Source organism: Bubalus bubalis, chromosome 12, assembly GCF_019923935.1.
Source record: "Bubalus bubalis isolate 160015118507 breed Murrah chromosome 12, NDDB_SH_1, whole genome shotgun sequence".
Classification (NCBI taxonomy): domain Eukaryota; kingdom Metazoa; phylum Chordata; class Mammalia; order Artiodactyla; family Bovidae; genus Bubalus; species Bubalus bubalis.
This window is the reverse complement of record NC_059168.1, coordinates 74,391,354-74,412,867: the sequence shown is the minus strand read 5'-3', so window position 1 is coordinate 74,412,867 and position 21,514 is coordinate 74,391,354. Positions and strand designations below refer to the sequence as shown.

The 21,514-nt window shown below is 37.7% G+C and overlaps 1 protein-coding gene across 9 annotated transcripts in view; it reads right to left on the bottom strand.

Annotated features, from left to right (window-relative positions):
- The window catches only part of ITSN2 (intersectin 2), a 128,011-nt gene that overhangs the window by 99,260 nt on the left and 7,237 nt on the right, over nt 1–21,514 (bottom strand). The window lies entirely within an intron of this gene.

Sequence of the window (21,514 nt, the reverse complement as noted above, 5' to 3'; positions counted from 1 at the left end):
TTGTAGAAACTAATTTGTGAAAGAGGAGGGTTGCTACAACCAGCCAAGAATTTATTCCGGAGAAATCAACTCTATAAGTTAAGTGTACAATAACATGGGAAGTCATGATACTCTTCTCCTTCAAAAAAAAAAAAAAAACCAAACCAAAAAAAAAACCTCGAACAAGAAAAATATCCAAAATAAATGTAGCATAGCTGTTTAATTCAGTTCTACAGGTTTATAAAAATGGACTAAAAGTAACTAGTAAAACATGTATGTTTATTTATACATAACAAATGTACTAAGGAAATATTCTGCACTAGGAAGAGAAGGGAATTTGGAAATTAACAGCTCTGGGTTCAAATCTCAACTTTATTTTTCTAGCTGTGATCACAGAAGAGTTATTTAATCTTACAGAGTCTCAGAGTTCTCATCTGTAAAAATAACTGGCATGAGTTTTTATTTTTTTAAGTATTAAACATAATACACTATGTATTATGTCAGTACAGTGTCAGTACACTGCCTGACACATTGTGGGTGTTTTTAAAATGACTTAAAAATGATTTCCTGGGTGTCCAGGAAGGAAGAATACGATATAACTTTGAACCCTGAATTCATCATCTTATTACAAATAAATTCAAAATTTGTTCCAGGAAATCTTGAGGGCAGGACCAATTAGGGAGAGTGAAGACCTAGCAAATTCACAGTAATGCACTTAATTAAAACCATGGTTTATAACATTGTAGGAAAACACTACTTTATTTTGACTGCTCAGTAACTCATCTATCTAACCAAATCATTCAAATATTAGTATTTTTAGAAGCCTGAGGAAAAATGTTTGCACAAGCCATCTGAATAAAGAAGGCAAAAAGAGGTGTGCATCGTGGTGGAAGGTGTCCCCAGAGGAGCTGGTTGACTAGCTGCCAAGAAGTGTTACAAGGCACTGTAGCCCAGTGAATGCACGGTGCTCAGGGGAAAGATGACGGTACCTGTATAACCACCACAGTCAGTCACACTAACAACACAATGGTATATAAAATCCAGTTTATTAATATGCAATGAGTTTTAGTCTTCTGACTCCTAACTTTTCTGTATGTTGCCACGATATACCATCCTTCCTCTCAGAGTGCACACTCTTTTTCTCTAGATGCTAGTAAGCTTCACTGCAATGGAACTTGGAACCTTTAATCTTTTTAGGTAGGAGGAAATTTTACTCATGTACAAGTTGGTTTTCTTCCCTCTTTTCTCAAAGGTAATGTGAACTCTAGGTTTGGAGTTGCTTACCATACAGAAAAAGATTATCTAAACTGTGGTGGGGTGGTCAAGAACTCCTAAAGGAGCTACTGTGTTGAGCTTCACAGGTGAGTAAGAATTAGTTATAGCTGTAAAGTTACGAATTTTGAACTTGAACCTATGTCTGACAAGTCTTAACAGGTTTTAAGGAGGGATAGAGTCCTATTTCACTTAAGACAGTCAATTGTGAAGAAAAGGCTGCAGCAGGAAGAGAGGGGAAGGGAGGAGTGGGAATGAACTAGAGGAACAACAAAGTGTTTACAACAGGTAGAACTTCTATGAGATATGAGACCATGGGCTCCCAGAATTATAGTTTGTGACTGGATGAAGCGTGGTGTCAGGAGCTAAATAAAGTCAACACAGAAGGAAGTTTCATAAATCAAGTTTTGACTACAACATCTCCAAATATAGAAATTCTACAAACAAGTAGAACACTTTCACTTCCCCAATTTTAAATTATCACAAGTAATGTTAAACCAAAATAAGCCAAATCTTGCAAAGAAACTATTGATAGATACACAGTAGCTAGGGCCCCTATTTTTATTAAGTCTCTGTGAGAAAATTTTTATATGTGGCAGAAATCCTCCAAAAGCATTACCTATGATGCATTTTATAACTGCATAAAAACGTGTGCATTACCAAAGCAGCTTGAAGGAAAAGCACAGGCTTACAAAAGACAAATAAGGTATAGGATCCCATAGCCATGAAGCCTTAATCAGTTAGATCTAGGTGTAAAAGTTTATAGATCATCTATCTAGGACATCTGGCGAGTCATCATGTACTCTGAATATAACAGATGCTCAATAATCACAAGTATAATCCTGAAATAAAACCAAAAAGTGAATCAAATAATGTGAAGGGCAAGGAGGGCAGGCAAATCCCCTTAGGGAAGCGAAAGGTACTGGTATTACAGAATATTCTTCACCTGGTACATGGGGGTTAACCACCTGTGCATGCAGGTATCACATTATTATACATATGTATATAACATCTGATTGACTGTGGTAACATCTGAATACAGTAGCATCATTTGCTGGAACCAATAAGCTTTTTTTTTTAACTTTATATATGCTATATTCAGGAATTTTAATACAAAATATCATGTTTGCCCAACTATATATGGATTGTTCAGATGACATCTTTTAAAGTTATATATGTGTGTATATATATTTCAGATTATTTTCTGTTAATAGTTTATTATAAGATATTGAACATATATATACACTAAATCCTTGCTGCTTATCTTTTTTATGTATAGCAGTTTATATCTGTTAATCCCATACTCCTGATTTATCCCTACCTCCTCCCTTTCCACTTTGGTAACTGAAAGTTTGCTTTCTGTGTCTGTGAGTCTATTTGTTTTGTATATAGATTTATTTGTGTTATTTTTTTAGATTCCACATATAAGTGATATCATACAGTGTTTGCCTTTCTCTGCCTGACTGACTTCACTTAGTATAATATTCTCTAGGTCCATCCACAGAATCATTAAGCTTCTAAAGCCTACTATTTCATATTTGTTAGGTTTATACTAATTCTCTCTGACCTGCTGTAGAATAATTACTGCATAATCTATATTTTCAGAGAAACAGTAATTAAAACTTTGAAAAATGCAACAAATACATTTGATTTTTTTTAATCTTGTGTATGCTTTTATTTTTAATTATTTATTTTATTTTACAATATTGTATTGGTTTTGCCATACATTGACTTGAATCTGCCATGAGTGTACATGTGTTCCCCATCCTGAACCCCCCCTCCCACCTCCCTCCCCATCCCCTCCCTCTGGGTCATCCCAGCGCATCAGCCCCAAGCACCCTGTATCATGCATCAAACCAGGACTGGTGATTCATTTCACATATGATATTTTACATATTTCAATGCCATTCTCCCATATCATCCCGACCTCACCCTCTCCCACAGAGTCCAAAAGACTGTTCAATACATCTGTGTCTCTTTGCTGTCTCGCATACAGGGTATCTGTTACCTTCTTTCTAAATTCCGTATACATGCGTTAGTATACTGTATTGGTGTTTTTCTCTCTGACTTACATCGCTCTGTATAATAGGCTCCAGTTTCATCCACCTCATTAGAACTGATTCAAATGTATTCTTTTTAATGGCTGAGTAATACTCCATTGTGTATATGACCACAGCTTTCTTATCCATTCATCTGCTGATGGGCCTCTAGGTTGCTTCCATGTCCTGGCTATTATAAACAGTGCTACGATGAACACTGGGGTACACGTGACTCTTTCGATTCTGGTTTCCTCAGTGTGTATGCCCAGCTGTGGGATTGCTGGGTCATATGGCAGTTCTATTTCCAGTTTTTTAAGGAATCTCCACACTGTTCTCCATAGTGACTGCACTAGTTTGCATTCCCACCAACAGTAAGAGGGTTCCCTTTTCTCCACACCCTCTCCAGCATTTATAAAAAAATCAACAGTTTTACTTTATGTAATCATAATAGTTACCATTTACTAAGTGCTTACTATAAATTCAGTATACTTTATTATCTATTTCTCATGCTCAATATTCATTGAGAATCTAAAATATTTCAGGGTCTGTACAAGGAGCCTCACACATAGGAGTTTCTTTACTAGGTGCCAGCCAGACAAAGCTAGGCACCTTTGATAATACTGGCAAACCTCACAACATCCCTGCAGGACAGATGATACTGTGCCCATTTCACACATGAAGAAATGGGATGATTAAATTACTTGCCAAAATTCAGTTAAGAGATGAAGCCAGTAAGTGATGAAACCTGTTTAGTTCTAAAGTCCATGAACTTTCCATGGACTTTATCTGCCTTTTCCTCTCTTAAATGGGTATAATAATTAATGCTGCGTGGGTCACAGGTTCCTGCACGTACCAGATCAACTCATTCTTGCTACATTTACAATAAAAGAAAGGAGAAAAACAAGCCAGCCAGAGACGCCTTCTAACACTCAGGCCTACATCAATCACATGCATAAATTAGGGAATGCTAATTATTTCTTCCCTCTTGGTATAACCCTTTGAGAGGAAGAAAGGGTGATCAGCGTCTCCCCAGTTCCAGGCCTGATGTCTGCTTCAGGCATGTATGACTGAAGTCAGCATCCAATAAACATCACTCTCTACTCTTCAAAATGGATAACATGTAATGATGGGCAATCTTGGCAGTTTGCATCTATCATATAATTTGAACACTGTGTTAATTATCAATGGTTTCAGAATATTTATGTGGAGATTTTCCTGCTCATAATAAGTGGAGAACTGGCATTGTTTCCTTTTTAGAAACCAAGAAAATGTGTGGCAGATAACAGACATAATGCAAAAACCACTGCTTCAGTTTAACATAATCCAAACACCATTTGGAGTATGTGGGAAATAGATATTCATACTAAAGCAGAGAAAAGCAGAAATACTTGAATAGGAGTAGGCAATCCGTCTTCTTCAAAGGGTCAATAAGACACAGAAGGAAAAAAAAATTATAGCCATTATAAGTAAAAAGTAGTTTAATTAAGGTTGGACTTGTTTAAAAGCACAGAATTATAGAAGGAAACAATTACAGTAATTAGTGTAAAACCCTCAATTTGCAAGACGAAAAAACAAGAAGACTTCCATGAGCTCAGATAGCTAGTCAGTAGCAAAACTGGTCCCAGACAGCACCTTTCTTATGTCCAATGCTTTGTTTTTAAGCATCCCAATTTGCCTGATTCTATCACCTCGCATACTTTCTAGTTCTAAGATTCCCAGGCCTATCCCTGGGAAATTGTGACTTAGTAAGTAGGTCATTACATGAATCAGGGCATGAACCTCCTAAAATGGTCTTCCTGCCTTCCACAGAGCTGCTCGTTCCCACCCCACCCCGACAACAACCACTAATGCCCTTCTCCTGCTTAAACTCCCCTACTGATTACAAGTTAAAGTCCAAACTTCATAGAATGAAATACGGCACCCTTCAAAATCCCACCCCAATCTACTTTATCACATTCACCGCTAGACACGTCCCCTAGATTCAGATGTCCTAACTATACCAACCTTTCCTTTATCAGAGGGGCTTTTTTCACTCTCCTATTCCTCTGTAAAAAGCTGTTCCCCTCTGTCACGTTCACCACACTTCTCATTCTTCAACCCCCAACTCGTATGTCACCTCTTCTTTGGAAGATTTCTGTCCTCAGGCAGTCAGTCATCATCTCTTAGGTATGCTTATAACACCTGTTCATCCCACGGTAACTTATCATACTGTATCCCAATTTCACGTTTGCCTGTTTCACTTGTTCTGGACAGAGACCTTTTTTTATTTACCTCTATGCTTACTGCCTAAACCAGATCTCCCAGAGAGAATGCTCAATAACTATTTGCTAAACAAATAAACTGGGTAAATGAATAAGATGGTTGAGATATGGAAAAAAATAAAAAAGCAAGGGAGGCATGGAGAAGAGTAATACTGAACTGAAAACATATACAGAAGAGAAACTGGTAAGAAAGCAAAAAGCGGTTTCAAACTACTTCCCTGAAACCCTACAGGCATCAGAGCTATGAATCTTAGACAAAACTATCCTTTGTAATATGGACCTTCTGTAATTTTTCTTCTTCTTGTATGTACACTTTTAGAGATAAAGGTTTACTTCCCATTGAATTCTAAAGGCTTTTTATTGGAATGAAGAGAAAGCCTTGGGTTTCTCAACTATACTTTGAATCATGTTGATTAGTATAGATTTGACTGAAGGTCTGACATTCAAAAGCAAGATCATCAAGTTCCTGAAGGCATATCACATAATCTTTCTCCAGTGCCTCCTCCACTTCACGTGCTACATACATAAAAGGGAACTCTCTAAACTTGCTGATTAGTTGAGGAAAATGTTCTTTCCACATCTGATTTGCAAGGAGATCAAGGTCAGTTCCATGCAAGAATGATTAGAGCAAAATACCTACTTCTTTATAGTTCCTGAAGTAAGATGAAATTTACAGGGTATATAAATTCTCCACACCTGTTCCCCATCTATTCACTCATTCTTTCTTTCATCCATATATTTATTCATTCAAATATGAACAATGAACTATAATAAAAGGATATGAAGAATGCTATGAGAATCAAGAAGATAGAACTACCACTACTTGGGAGGTAAATCAAAGTACCATACATATCAAGAAAGCAATTTTTGTATAAGAATTATCTAGGGGACTCCCTGGCAGTCCAGTGGTTAGGATTCCAGGCTTTCACTGCTGAGATCCTGGATTCAATGCCTGGTCAGGTAACTAAGATACTGCAAGCCGCACAGTGCAGCCAACACACACACACACACACAATTATCTAACATGAGGTCAGTGTTAAAGTAAGTGGGTTTAATGGTGCCCTCATAGTAAAATACATTGTACAGGTCTGTTGCTAGGCACTATTACAAAGAAAGGAGACGTATTTGAATCTAAGAGAAGGACTTGCTAAAGAAGGAAAGAGAACAGCCAGTAAAAGAGCAGAGCCTTTCCGACTCAGAGAGTATAATCTGAGAGTGATGTGATTTCAAAGAACTCATTCTTGAAACTCAATAGTTTCAAATCGTGCACCTTAGAGTTCTAGAAATTTCAAGGAGATACAGCAGAGCTGCTGAAGATACCAATTTTAATGAAAGCAGCTCTGTTTTTTGTGTTTTACATATTGAGGTTTCTCTATATTATCTCATGATTTTTTTTTTTTAAAGAGTTAAACACATACCGAATTCCATTCCCTTTATTTAGAAACAATTAAAAAGAGGTCAAAGACATGAAGTAACTTGCCAAGATCTCAACTTAAGGAACAAAGTATGTCATGTTATTGATTTTGAACTTCACTACACAAGTCACAGAGAGTCAATATTTAAAACATAGCATATAGGACTTTCCTGGTGGTCCAGGGGTTAAGACTCTGTGATCCCAATGCAAGGGGTACAGGTTTGATACCTGGTCAGGGAACTGAGATCCTGCATGCTGCAGCCTCTCAAATAAACAAACAAAACACAGTATGTATCTGACCTAGAGACCCAGATTTGGTAGTCCCCAGGGATTGGGAAGTTGTTGCCATGTCAATGAAGGACATTATCGAGGGTAAGCATATATAAGAAACAAGAGAAGAACCTGGTCTTTTAAGGGCAGAGAGAAAGAATTCAGACAAATAATACAGACACTGAATTGCATTTGAATATCTTAAGGCAGGGACATTGTCCCTAGTATAGTCCAGATGGTGAAAATCTGAACTTGTGTAGAGGCAGAAGAGACAGGATTTTCTGATCAGCTAATGTGGATGATGAAAGAAAAGCATCACAGATGAGTTTCTACCTTGAGCAACTGCAGAGTGATAATATTAACCAACAGAAGCTCTGAGAAAACAGGGATCTGGATAATAAATTTGTGAGGTAAGCAACAAAATGTTCCATTTTGTGCACATCTAATTTGACACACCTGCGAAGACATTTAGGTGGAACATATAGGAAACAGTTAAGAATTCTGTTTAAGGCAGAAACCCAGTTTTGGTAGTCATTAAGGCTTGGGAGTAGTTGTCAACATGTCAGTGAATGACATTACCCATAAAAAGTATGTACAGGAAACAGGAGAAGATCAATCAAAACAGAGGCTGAGAAAAAGGAGAGAAATTGGGATATAGAGATAAGGGTTTCAAGGGGATGATGGTCATACTGCCAAATGTCACATAAGTCAAAACTAAGCCATTAGTTTTGAAAATCTCTTGTGAAGACGGTTTCAGGATGGTGAGCTGACTGTTAAAGGCAAGCTAAAGCAATAATCTGGAGGTGAAGTGTAGGTGACTCAACAAGTATGTGTTGTTACAAGAAGGGAGAAAAAGGGTAGGAGGAGAGATAAGCTTTAGGAAAGAGGAGAGGTTATAAGTCTTTACTTTTCAGACAGGAGAACAAAACGACTTTAAGAAGAAGGAGAGATTTAACTTTGAAAAGGGAAAAGGAAAGGAGGTTACCTAACAAGTCTAGGTCCAGAGAAAGCGGAAGTTGACAGCTCTAGAATACAAAGTTAGAATCTGGGACAGAATAAAAAACAGGAAAAGCGGTAAGGATGAATGTACCTAAGTTGGAAGCAGAGGAAAAAAGAAGTTGAGAAAAGGAGAAAGTACAGCTTTTCTTTGTAACTTTTTATCTTTCCTTCAGGCCCAGACAATAATAGTCCAAAGAGTCAGACTGAAAATAGTCTCTTATATCCCAGGCCCCCCAGGAGCCCAAACACAAATTTCTCTCCTCTACAGCCCAAAAGAAGAGACGGTCACATGCAAATCAGTTCCCAAGAATCAACCAGGCACATGCATTTCAGATTGTGTTTAAATTAGTTTATGCCTTATATATAAAAACATGTGTCAAATGAATGACTATGGGGAAAAAATTTTCTGGGCAGAGGTAACAGTACATGCAAAAGCAGAGAGAAGAGCGTGGTCTGGGAAAATAAGCAGCAGCTTATTCACATGATATACTGAAGAGCTAACAGCAATGCAAGGAACTGTAACAATAGCTGTAATAGTACTGCACCAATTCTTGGCTAATATGAACTACAAAAATGATCCCTGAAAGCACAGACTTAATAATACCTAGCTAATACAAGTGTAAATCGGCACCCCCTTTCTGCAAAGGAATTTGGAAATGCATTTATATCCTGCCTTATCACAAAAGCCCCCACAAAAATACAAGACACATTTAAGTAAAAAATAGATTACTAGGGACTTCCCTAGCAATCTAGTGGTTAAGACTTTGCCTTCCAATGCAGGGAGTGTGGGTTTGATACCTGGCTGGGGAGCTAAGATCCCACATGCATTGTGGCCAAAAAAACAAAACATCAAACAGAAATTATACTGTAACAAATTCAATAAAGACTTTAAAAAATTAATTTTAAAAAATAAACTACTAAATGAAGGCATACAGAAAATAAGTGAGCACAGTACTTCAAACTTCTGTATATGTTTGACATTTTTCATAATAAAAGTGGAAAAAGAAAACTAGCTTTTGACTTTCAAGCATCTGACTTGACCACTGGCTCTCCTCATTCACTGTTGTCCCCTACAATCACCAGAGTAATTCCTTGACTGCTCACTATCTACTCTCCAGCATTTTTCCCATAAGAATTCCTGGTGATGTCAATGTTCTCACACATCATCCTGCCCATAGACTGGCTTCTAAGTAAGTCTTTGACGTGCTGGCATGTTGCAGCCATGGGGTCGCAAATAGTTGGACATGACTTAGAGACTGAACATAGCAACTGAATAAGAAGTCTTTGACCTCTTGTGTTCCAAAAATTTTATCCTCCATCTAAGGCAGCAACTTCCAGGTCGCACCCCAGGCCTCGTTATTACCAGTAACTGCCCTCTTCCGTAATCCATTTCAAGTCTCCCATGCCCCTTACACCAGCACCATCTCAAAAGCTGAATCTCTCCAGTTGCCTAATGCCAACAATTCTTTGACCCTACTTGGACCTACAAACTATTGATCTTATCACCTTTTAACTGTCCCTCAATCTTCCTTATATCCTTACACCCTTCCTCATGTCCTAATATCCCTCCTTGCCCAAATTAAATATCACAGCTCACCATTATAAGCAGTTTGCTGTAAACATCCTCAGCCTCCCTCTCGCCCTACATACTACACATCTGGCAAAATACCAGTCTTTTGTAAATCCAACTCTCTAGTTATTACATGACTATATAAATGCTCCCTGGTCTCACTTTAAATTCCTGACTACTAATTCCAGTGTACCCCACGTCCTGCCTGACAAGTCCACATTTCCCTAGTTCATCTGCTCCCCTACTCTCTTAGAAGACTACTTCACACTCTGCCCTTTCAGTCTCCCAGACTCACATGTTACAAACACTTTTTATCCAATTTGTTGTTATACCAACTTGGTTCTTTTTATCAATATTTTCCTTTATGACCACTGAGTATGCTCTCATGCTAAGAAAGGTCTGTCTCATATCAGAAACGGCCCAAATTTTCATCTAGTACCTGTACATTTAAACATTTTTATATTTGATTTATTCAGAATTTTTTATTTTGAAATGGAATGACAGATATAAGTATAAATTATTTTCTCCACTTTTCCACCACTAATGATGTCTACCACTTCTTCTGAGACCATTTATGAAATAATTTAACTTTTACTAATTAGTGTAAAATGCATCTCTCCTCTTATACACTAAGTTGACTCATAGCCTGCATTTATTTCTGTTCGGTGGGTCTTCCTGTGTACTCCTGTCTTAGGGTTCTAACTACCATAGTGTTAGAATATGCAAATTCCTCTCTACTCACTGTCCTATTTTTTCATAATTTTTGAGACTGTTCTCAGATGTGTATTTTTTGCATCCTTCAGTACAGTCCTACTCTTGTCTCATTTACTTCTAGGTACTTAATGGTTACAGTAAAAGTGATATACTAACATATTTTTGGTATACAAGAAACATATTCATTTTGGCAAATTTACGTTGCAATGTACACGTCTGGTTCATTTGCCTACTTGGTCCATGGTTGTCTGTCTTGTGACAAAAACACCAAATTCCAACAGAGGGACATGATAATATACCTAACCAGTACCCTTCAAGACAGAGTCATCAGAAACAAGTAAAGTTTGAGTAACAGTCACAACTAAGAGTAACAACAATCAAGAGGAGCCTAGGGAGCCATGACAATTAAATGTACTATATAGTATGGGATCCTGGTACAGAAAAAGGTCATTAGGTAAAAACTAAGGGAAAGTAAGTAAAGCATGGACATTAGTTAATAATAATGTGCCAACACTGGTTAATTAATTACAATAAGTGTACTGTATTAACATGTTATTAATAATAGGTAGAAGGGTGTATGGGAAACTCTGTACTATCTGCTCAATTTTCCTGTAAATTTTAAATTATCCAAAAAAAAGTACATCAATTTTTTAAAGAAGGCAAATATCACAGAAGTAGAAGGTTTAAGGTAAAGTTTGTACCTTTAAATTTGACAACATTCATCCAAAACAAAATGCCCACTTGGCCCATTTGTAAGAATTTATCTTAAGAAAATAATCCAAAGGAGGAAAATAGAATGCAAAGATGTGTATCATAGTGTCATCAGCAGCAGAAAAAATACAAATAAGGTAATTTATCTAACGAAGAAAGGAACAAGAAAATAAGGTTATATTCACTTAGAATAAAATGCATCTATTCACAAATGATAATTTCAAGGTTATAGTAGATAGTCAATGTTTATGATACAATGGAAAATTTTTTTTAAATATAAAACTCTGGAATAGGATGCAAATATTCAAAATTGTGAATTTATGTATATAAACAGAAGTTCAAACTCCAACATTCACTTGTTTTTCTTGGAGGTTGGTGGATGGGGCTGAAAATTCCAACCCTCTAATTCTCTAAGTCTTTCTGGTTATCTAGCCTTACGCTGTGGAGAAGGCAATGGCACCCCACTCCAGTACTCTTGCCTGGAAAATCCCATGGATGCAGGAGCCTGGTAGGCTGTAGTCCATGGGGTTGCTAAGAGTTGGACACGACTGAGCAACTTCACTTTCACTTTCATGCATTGGAGAAGGAAATGGCAACCCACTCCAGTGTTCTTGCCTGGAGAATCCCAGGGACGGGGGAGCCTGGTGGACTGCCGTCTATGGGGTCACACAGAGTCGGACACGACTGAAGCGACTTAGCAGCAGCAGCAGCCTTACACTGAGGCTATCCAGAGGTGCCACTCTTAAGTCACCTCATTAACATAAGCTCAGGTATGATGGAAAGCAACTTTCCTATCACTCAGGGAATTTCAAAGGTTTTAGGAGCTCTGTGCCAGGAACCAGGGACACAGACCAAATATACTTGTATTATACTATAACCATCCTTTAACCCTATAGCCAATATCATCCAGAACCTCACCTTGTCAATTTCTCTTTTTTTTCCCCTTGACAATTTCTTAGTCTATTATAAACAATATTAAGTAACAAGTCTGTTTTATCAAAAACATTTAACTGAAATTGCCAGTCTCATATCTCAAATCCAACCATGCTGCATATGATGGTAAAACAGCTACAGAGAAGAAGTATACTCTTCCAGCCACACTGTCCTGCAGAGGCCTTGAGAACCCAAAATCCAAGTTGATTCCACAACACCCGAGCAAGGCCTGCATGGGAAGAGCTTTCACCAGCTACTGGTACTTTCCAATCTCAATCAAAACACAAACAGAAGAAGAGAGTAAAGGAAAAAGAAACTAGAAGTCAATGGGTAGAAAAGCATTCATTTTCTTATTCTATCAAACCATTTTTTAAAAATACCAATTCATTTCAAGTAAAGCATGCAATCAGGGCAGCAAAAATAACACCTTGAATAAAGAGCAATCCAATCATACAAGAAAGTAAATATAAAATAATAAATAAATATTACTTTAATAATAAAATAGAAAATAGTAATAATAAATGTGCAGTGAGGACTTTCAAGGCAAACTCCAAGTACTGACAGGGACAAAAAATTATCAGGAAAGAATAAAAGAGAGCTATTCTAACATGGAATGAGTCACCCTTTTAAAAGATGAGTATCCAGAAAATATCTATCACTGGGAAGCGACACATAACCAAAGCAAGGTCTCACTTCCCCCAAATATCCCGAATCTCAAATTTACAAATTCTCTTCATCCATCTGAATTCTTTAATTTTGAGGGCCATGGACTTCTTTTTTTAAAAAGAAATTTGGCAAACCCAGTTTCTCTCTCTGGAAAAAACACAAATGCACAAAATGTGGTGAACAATTTCAAACCTTTCAGACTTTCAAAGCCAATCTGGGGAGTGCATGTACTCCACAGTTAAAACCCTTAATCATAACATACATTAATTTCCACTTTAAAAATGTATTAGAGTGGAACACTAGAGTGGGAAAGAAACCTTCCAATTATGTAAGCCATTCATTCTCAAACTATTCTAACTATTGACTACCTATGTGGAACAGGAAAGAGATTCAACCTACCTACGTGCTCCTATTTTTCAGTAGAAAAATAACTCTGTGATGAAGAAGTTATAGCAATGAACTAGTTATACAAATGGTCAACAAAATTAAAACAACATAATTCTGTGACTGCAATCAATTCAAGAATAGCAGAAATGGAACCAAGTCAAACTCAAGACAACCCAATGATACACTGAAACAGTATCCACTGTTGTGGGAGTGCATAGTAGGAATTTTTCAATTCAACCTGATGCTGCCAAAGTTTTGTAGAGTTAACATATTTCTTAGAAAAAAACTGAATTAGGACATTCAGTAAGCTCTAGAAATTGGTTAGTTTTAATACATAAACACTAAATTTCAGTAATCCTTAATAACTCAGATTTTAAGTAGCCCACAGAATTGAGGAAATTATTTGCATTTTAGTTCCATTCATTAGAAAAAGGCTTCTGACCTATGTCTTGAAAGACACTGGGAAGCAGGAACACAATCCAATAGTTTTCAACCACTGTGACTGTGCTCACCAATAGTATAAAATCTGTTGTTTACTCGCTAAGTTGTTTCAGACTCTTTTGTGACCCATGGACTATAGCCCATCAGGCTCCACTGCCCATGGAATTTCCCAGGCAAGAAATACAGGAGTGAGTTGTCATTTCCTTCTCCAGGGGATCTGATCTCTCCTACTAAACTGGATCCCTCATACCTTGCTGGTAGGAAAGTAAAACTATTCAGCTGCTTTGGAAAACAATTTGGCAGTTCCTCAAAATGTTAAGCATAGGTTACCATAAAACCCAGCAATTCCACCTTCAGATATGAACCCAAGAGAAATGAAAATATAAACCTATGTCCATATAAAAACTTGTACACAAATGCTCACAACAGCACTGTTCATAATAGCTCAAAAGTGGAAACAACCTAAATGACCATCAACTGATGAATGGATAAACAAAATGTGGTATACCCATACAATGGAATATTTGACCATAAAAAGAAATGAATTACTGACACATGGTACAATATGGATGCACTTTAAAAACAAACATTACAGTAAGTAAAAGTCAGTAACAAAAGACCATGTATTCTATGTCTCATTTATATGAAATGTCCAGAAGAGGCAAATTCACAGAGGCAAATCCATGGGTTAGTGGTTACCTGATGCTGGGAGGGATTGGGGGCAGGAGGAGAAGGGGACGACAGAGGATGAGATGGCTGGATGGCATCACCGACTCGATGCACATGAGTTTGAGTGAACTCCAGGAGTTGGTGATGAACAGGGAGGCCTGGCGTGCTACAATTCATGGGGTCGCAAAGAGGCGGACACGACTGAGCAACTGAACTGAACTGAACTGAGAGCTGGGAAACGGAGAAGGCAATGGCACCCCACTCCAGTACTCTTGCCTGGAAAATCCCATGGATGGAGGAGCCTGGTAGGCTGCAGTCCATGGGGTCGCTAAGAGTTGGACACAACTGAGTGACTTCACTTTCACTTTTCACTTTCCTGCACTGGAGAAGAAAATGGCACCCACTCCAGTGTTCTTGCCTGGAGAATCCCAGGGATGGGGGAGCCTGGTGGGTTGCCATCTATGGGGTCGCACAGAGTCGGACACGACTGAAGCGACTTAGCAGCAGCAGCAGCAGCAGAGCTGGGAAATGGAGAGAGGATGCTAATGGGTATAGGGGGTTCTTTGGGACAAAGAAAATAACCTAAAATTAGTGATGATGCTTGTGCAATTCTGTGATTGTAATAAAAATAACAGAATTGTAAACTTTGAAAGGGTGAATTTTATAGTGTATGAATTATATCTTGATAAAACTGATATTTTCAAAAAGTATCTAATTTTCCCCACATGGCATATAAGGTATTTTAGGGTTTATCCTCTGCCTACATTTCCAGTGTTAGAATACCTTCCCCCTCCACCTCTATGCCATCTTATTCTTATTACCCCTCTCTGAATCTGTGACACTTCTCAGTGATACTTCCACTTAAAAACCTTCTTTTGCCACATCCTCATTTTATTTTGTATATATCTCCAATAAACTACATACCACCAAATACTGTAACCTTTGTTTTCATGCCTGCCCATCTCTATCAGACTGGGAGTTCCTGCGAATGGCTCATCTTCATATACCTAGTGCTCAGCCATAGGGTGGGTACTAAAATATCCTTTAATACAAAAGCTTTGACACTGAGAGATTAGCATCCTTTCAACTGCACTGAAGACAAGCAAGCTGACAATCTGGAAGTTGAACTTTGAAAGCAGATCAACCAATTCGAGTTCTAATCCCAGTGTAGTTACTTTTAGTTTAGGAGACTTGCACACGACATAGCTTCAGTTTTCTAACTTATAAATGTGATTGATGGCATCTAAATGCCAGGCTCTTTTAAGGCTCAGGTATCATGTCTGTAAAACATCTGGCACACTGATGGTGCTCATAAATGATGGCTGTTACTACTATTACTTCATATTTATTTTCAACTATTAAGAATTGGCTTAATTTCACTGAATTGGTATGACAACCGCAGTTGTACCAATTACTAATAAAAAGGAGATGTTTTTCTTACAAATATTGATTACATTTGAGTAAAAGGTGATTATTATTTCTACCAAGAGGCTTAGGGCCCCAAATACACAAAGCATATTGAGACTCAAAAGCTTCAAAAAGAGAACTGCTCTACACAAATTTAGTTCTCAGTTCTAGTTCTGCAACTTAACATCTTCAGTTTAAGGTGTCTGAATATAAACTGTGAACCTGGACTTCTATAAATGTTAAGTTTAGTCCACAAAGAATCGACCAATAGGGCAAAAAAAGAACAGAAATGGTAAATTAATAACTTAAGTAGCTAGTGCTCCGATTATGAAGATCTAAATTAAACCAATTTTGGAAGAGTTAGTCAACAAGTCTGAACAAGACAATTCACCCACATGAAAGGGGAAAAAATACCTAAGAATAGCTTGTGACTCAGCCTGCACTGCTGTAAGGGTGGGCTGGTGGGAGCTGGCTAGTTGGTCTATCCTCTTCCGTCTCATATTAGGACTAAATATTAAAGCAAAACTATTTACTTGACTTGATTAAGAAGTATAGAAGGAGAGGACTTTCCTGGTGGTCCAATGGTTGAAGATCTACCTTCCAGGTCAGGGGACATGAGTTCGATCCCTTGTCAGGGAGGCAAGACCCCACATGCTATGGGGCAACCAAGCCTGTGGGCCACAGCTAAGACCCCACACAGTCAAAAAAATAAGTAAATATTCTAAAAAATAGTATAGAGGGAAAAAATTCAGGTAGATGCTTTACCTTCAAGTAAAATATCACCTCCTTAAAACAAAGATAACTAAGTCCTGAAGCTATTATTTATGCAAAAGAAATAGTAAAGATTTGTCCATACAAATATTTTTAGACTTCTGCTGAAAACAAAATTAAAAGATATACAATTGGAGAAAAAGCAAAACAAATATGATAGTTATCATTTTTAATGTACATAGACCTACTTAGATAATGAAAACACTAAGACTTTAAATAGACAATGTCCAAAGAGGAAATAAAACTGGCTAATAGATGTTAACATTACTAATCAATCAAGAAAATGCAAATTTTTATTTTGTTTCTCCTTATAGACTTACTTTAAAAAAAAAAACAGACCCTAGGGCTAGCAGTATTAGGGCTAGCAAAGGTGAGAAGAGAGGAGGGTTACAGACATACTCATGGGGGTGCAAACTGTCAGAGCTCTTCAGAAGGTAGTGTGAAAATATACAGCAAGAATCCTAATAAAGTTCTTATCCTGTAAGTCAATGATTTCATTTCTGGAAATCTGTCATAAGGAAACAATAATAAATGTGGGAAGTGCTTTACTTACAGTGACATTTACTGCAGCTATTATTAGTTACTAGAGAAAAACTGGAAACGATATGAGTATCCAATAAGGGGAGAACACACTGAGCCAAGTATTATGCTGCCACTTCAGTCAAATTCATAGTGATATGTGAATTATATGTCTAGATGGATCTGATCTAGATATATATAGATAAATAGATCGATCTATCTAGATATATATAGGTAGATAGATTGATCTATCTAAATATACAGATATATCTATATGTAGATAGATACCTCATTAACTTTTAAAAAAAATTTCAGGAAGATTATGTAATAATCTGGAAACTGGTTATGCTTTTATAATTTATCAGTTCAGTCTCTTAGTCATGTCTGACTCTTTGCAACCCCATGGACTGCAGCACGCCAGGCTTCCCTGTGTATCACCAACTCCAGGAGCTTGCTTAAACTCATGTTCATTGAGTCAGTGAGGCCATCCAACCATCTCATCCTCTGTCATCCCCTTCTCCTCCTGCCTTCAATCTTTCCCAGCATCAGGGTCTTTTCCAATGAGTCAGTTCTTTGCATGAGGAGGCCAAAGTATTGGAGTTTCAGCTTCAGAATCAGTCCTTCCAATGAATATTCAGGACTGATTTCCTTTAGGGTGGACTGGTTGGATCTCCTTGCAGTCCAAGGGACTCTCAAGAGTCTTCTCCAACACCACAGTTCAAAAGCATCAATTCTTCGGTGCTCAGCTTTCTTTATAGTCCAACTCTCACATCCCTACATGACTACTGGAAAAACCATAGCCTTGACTAGACGGATCTTTGTTGGCAATGTCTCTGCTTTTTAATATGCTGTCTAGGTTTGTTATAGCTTTTCTTCCAAGGAGCAAGTGTCTTTTAATTTCATGGCTGCAGTCACCATCTGCAGTGATTTGGGAGACCAAGAAAAAAAAGTCTCTCACTTTTTCCACTGTTTCCCCATCTATTTGCCATGAAGTGATGGGACTGGATGCCATAATCTTCGTTTTTTGAATGCTGAGTTTTAAGCCAGTTTTTTCACTCTCCTCTTTCACTTTCATCAAGAGGCTCTTCAGTTCCTCTTCAATTTGTGCCATAAGTGTAGTGTCATCTGTATATGTGAGGTTATTGATATTTCTCCCAGCAATTTTGATTCCAGTTTGTACTTCATCCAACCCAGCATCTCACATGATGTACTCTGCATGTAACATTTGCCAACATCCACTGGAATTTATAATTTATAACATACTATAAATGTGTATTTATCATTATTAAAAAGAACAAATAACAATCACTGAATACTTACCAAACACCAAGCCTGACACTCAGGTCTATACTTGCCACTGTTATTGAAACATCATTGATACCATCATCATCAGGTATCTGAGATGGGCCTAGAAGTCCGCAGCCCAGGGCCACTCACCCATTGTGAGCCTAGGCCAAGATAAAAGTCATATTTTAAAGGAGGTCTCAGTGTAAACATTTTCATAGGCCCCTTGAGAATGTTAAAAAAAAATTTGAAATTGAATTTTAATTATTTCAGAAAAGAAAGGTACAGTAACCTGACCTACCTCCTCTCTCCAAGCACAGGCCAGAGGAGCACCCCTCGATGACCTAACCAAAGGACAGGCCTGATTATTACTGTTACATTTATTGAAAAGTCATTATGAGATGGTCACACTGAACACATATTATTTCTTCATCCTCACAAAAACTCTAGGGATAAATATTTTATGAAACTGCCACTTTTTAAAGAAAAGACAAGTGAGGCTTAGTGAGATAGTTATACTCACAAAGCTAATAAAAGGCTAAACTGTAACTAAAACCCCAGTCAGACAGCACAAGCCATGTTCCTAACTACAGTGCTGTATTGTAAAACATGTACAAAAATACGTATGTAAAAACAAAGAGCAAAAAGAGGGTGGTGGGAGACACCAAAATGTGGTTGTAATTGGTTGTTGGAATAACTTTTCTCTTACTTTTCTTTTTCTCTATTTTACAAAGTTTCTTCAATCAGCATGAATTATTTTCATAATGAAAAAAAGTTTTAGTTACATGATGAGATATAAAGAGGAGGATTTGAAAAAATATCAAATTAAATGACAAATAAATTATATTGTCAATCTGTAAAGTGCTCACTTCTTCCTCAAGACCAGCAGTCAGTATACCTCAAGACTAGAACCAGAGAAGAACGTCTCTTAGTCTTGTATCAAAGCTAGAAGAACAGAAACGCAATGAAGGCCAGAGAGAAAAGACATTGAGGTCTCGTGCCATGTGCTGACAACCAGCAAAGGGCGTGCAGGAACCCAAGTCTTCACAGAGGGCTGCAGAGTTTCCTCTCTCCCTAAGCCCAAGGCTTCCACTTTCGGCAAAGGCTGCCAGTGGGCCTTCCCCACCAAGTCACAAAACTTCCCTGGGCATTTCAAGATCTTATCAAGATTATACCAGGACCTGCCAACTTCCCCTGCTCCTGTCACACTGGAAAAATGAGGAAGTCAGAAAAGAAACTGAGCTCTGTTTTATAACAGAAGAGCTCCAGAAGAAAGACTGAAATACTAACACTAGACCAGGTATGCTAGGTGAAGGAGGGATTTATTACATCAAGCTTTCCCAGAGGCAAAGCTGATAAACCTCAAAATCACTGTAAATCACTTGTTGTTCCCAGTACGGGAAATTCCCATGTGTGTTTGCACTCAGTCTCTAGGCCCCCCTCTTTCTGCCTCCTTCCCCACTGGCCTTCAAAGTTGAGTTCCCGAGTTAACTTCCTTAGTGTAAGTTTCTCTATTTTACATTCTGGGAAAGTTTTCTTTCTTTCTTATATCACCAACAGTATCATGAGCACCTTTAATTCAAATCAACAAATATTTACAGAGTATTCAGATGTACAGCATCTGTATAAAATGTATAAGAGTAGGGAATACACAAGAGGAATAAGACCAAAAATGATAACTGCATGTAAGTGCAACAGGTATAAAGAAAAGACAGAAGATGGGCACCTAACTTTGCCTTGGGGAACTAAAGAGTTGTTAGATGACTAATCCCAGAGAAAATAACTTCTAAACTAAGAAATGAAAAACTGAACAAAAGGTATCACCCATTAGGCTAGGAAAAGAGATTCTAAGGAACTGAGAACAGAAATGGGCAAGGACACAGAAGAAAAAACCGTTTGAGAATTTAAAACATACTGTCAGAGTACTTTGTAAATGGAGCTAATAACTGCACCTACCTCATAGAGAAGAGATATTATAAAAATTAAATGAGTTAATTAATATAATCAATTAGTATAGCAGGAGATGTAAGAGACACAGATTCAATCCCTGGGTTGGCAAGATCCTCTGGAATAGGAAATGGCAATCCGCTCCAGTATTCTTGCCATGAAAATTCCATGGACAGAGGAGTCTGGTGGTCTGCAGTCCATGGGGTCACAAAGAGTTGGACACGACTGAGTGACACACACACGGTGATTACTACATAAACCCTAGCTATTATCATTACAATTGATAAGAATTTATTTACAAAGCTAAGATACAAACTTGGAAAAAAAAATTTATACCTATAAGCAAAGAGTTACTATTCTTAGTATTTAAAGAAATCTTAGAAATAACCAAGAGATGAACATGCCAATGAAGTGAGAAAAGGACAGAGACAAATATTTCTCAAAGAAAAAAACTTTAAGTATTACCTTATTAATATTAGAGCTTCCCTGATAGCTCAGTTGGTAAATAATCTGCCTGCAACACAGGGGACCCCGGTTTGATTCCTGGGTAAGACCCGCTGGAGAAGGGATAGGCTACCGACTCCAGTATTCTTGGGCTTCCCTTGTGGTTCAGCTGGTAAAGAATCCGCCTGCAAAGAATCCGCCTGCAATGCGGGAGACCTGGGTTCAATCCCTGGGTTGGGAGGATCCCCTGGAGAAGGGAAAGGCTACCAACTTCAGTATTCTGGCCTGGAGAATTCCATGGACTGTATAGCCATGAGGCTGCAAAGAGTTGGACACGACTGGCCAACTTTCACTTCACTACTAATATTCAGAGAAAGAAAAATTAAAACAAGGGTCTTTATCAAATTATTAGATTTAAAAAGAAGTGTTCCTAAGGATGTGGGGAATCTGGTTTTATCTGGTTAAGAGAACACTTTGGTACTGACAAGTTTTTCTGGAAGACAACTTGGTGATACATTTACGTGGGCCTTAGAAAGTATCCACACCTTTTGACCCAATATTACTGCAACTACTAGAAATTTATTCTAAGGAAATAATCATAAAGACAGATATGGTTACAAGGATGTTAGCTGTGGCACAACTTAAAATAACAACAAAAACAACTATAAACTACCTTAATGTTGAGAAACAATATGAGACAGTGATACAAGCACAGGCTATAGAGTCAGAATAAGTTCATAACCTATGGCTCCCACTTACTGGCTATGGGATCTTGGGAAAATTACCAAACTTGTCCTTGCTCAATTTTCTCAGCTGT